Genomic DNA, 1,805 nt, shown 5'->3' on the forward strand with positions numbered 1-1,805 from the left:
TAATTTTTTAAAAAAGCAAACAAAAAACCCCTCTGAAATTCCATCATGTGGCATCATAGTGACTCCCACATGGGACATAAGCAGACCTTTAGATCTACTGCACAGATCTCTGCCACTTGAGCTAACAGAGTAATGGATAGCAATATAGTAATAGGTTGTCATCTTCTACACTGACCAGCACTAGGGTTGGATGGGACACACACTTTGACAGTGGGTTTCACAGCTATTTGTTGACAGCAGAGGTATATTGAGATTCAGGAATGCTGGGTTCCATTTCAGGCTCTGGAAGGGAGTGTTCTGCCTGTTTTCACCAAGCCTGACACTGTCTGCCCATGCTCCTCAATCTGTCCTTGTCCCACTCCTGTCTCTCTCCCATCCCTGGCTCCTTGTCTACCCAGTCCCAGGCTCCATTTCTCAGGCTTCTTATCCCAGTCCCCTCACAAGGCTTCTCATTCAATCCAATCTCAGTCTAATCCCCATACTTGCCCCCTTCCCAATTCCCTGTCTCAGTCCCACCCCTTCCCCCAGCTGCTCGTCCCAGTCTCCTTGTCCAAACAGTGCTAGTCTCCCCTACACCTTGTCCAATCTCAGTGTTTACCCTCCCAGTCAACGAGCTCCTAGTCACCACTTGTTTCCTTCACCTGCTCCTAATACCAGTCTCCTTGCCCAGCCAGTCCCAGTCTCCCCACCCCACTAACTCTGTCACAGTTTCTCTCTCCCAAACCCTTCAGCCCCAGTGTCAGCAGGCTCCTTGTCCAAATCTACTCATTTCCCTCCTGCTAGGCCAGCTCTTCTCTCCTCTGCATTCCAGTCAGGCAGCATCCTCCTCCACACTGCCTGGGCACCAGCAAGGGTGTCATTGACAGCATAGGACAGACAGGGTCTCCTGCTCTCAATTCTGGTGCCTGGCCTCTTGTTCCAGGAGAAACAATTACAGGGGAAGACTGACTTTATCCTGGTATCCCTGCACCAGAGCATGCTCTGTCACTCTGTGGGGATAGCACTTGTGCAGCCTAGTCACATATAAGTGCTGTGAGAAGATGGCACATGCACAGTCTGGTCCTGACTCAGAACCGTGAAAAGTTCAAGGTGCTCAGTGAGGGCAGACTCTTGAGGAATTTAGTTCCTAAAAACAAAAAAGTCTCTACTAAATGAGTGAACTGCCATTTTTGAAAGGCTTATAGCCTGGCCAAATTTGAGTGTATTTTCACAAGACCAGCAAATGGCACCTCCCTGACACAAAGGCTTTACACCCTCCACCCCTCAAATTGTATTTCTTAGTTCCAAAGCATGGGAGCACTAAAAATTCTCAGTGTCATTCTGAGAAATGGCCGAACGGTTTTGGATGAAATTTAAAAAAAAAAAAAAAAACGGCCTGAGACAAACATGCTGCATGGAAAATTTAATCCCAAACAGTTAAAATTTGGCAACATTATAAGCAACTCAAAACAGGGTCTTAGAATGGGAAGTGTTAGGCAACCTTAGTAGGTGGTGCTACCAGCCCCATTAATTAGAACACATTATATTACATTACTCCTCTAGTGGGGAATGATTTTTGAGGGATGACAGTTGTTTCAGCCTGATGCACCCTTGCCCTATAGAGATAATATGCAGCCCCTTTTTCTTACTCTGAGATGGGACGAAAGAGGGAGCTAAACCCCAGCCGTATGTTGCATCCCTGGTTTGCCAGACCTGCCCGCCCGCGTCATTTATGAGGTGGACTATACCTGTGACCCGTAAAATTGGCGGCGGGGTGAGGCCGCCTCTGTGATTGGCTGCCCGCCGAGGGCACCTCCCCCTCATAT

Source organism: Lepidochelys kempii, chromosome 9, assembly GCF_965140265.1.
Source record: "Lepidochelys kempii isolate rLepKem1 chromosome 9, rLepKem1.hap2, whole genome shotgun sequence".
Classification (NCBI taxonomy): domain Eukaryota; kingdom Metazoa; phylum Chordata; order Testudines; family Cheloniidae; genus Lepidochelys; species Lepidochelys kempii.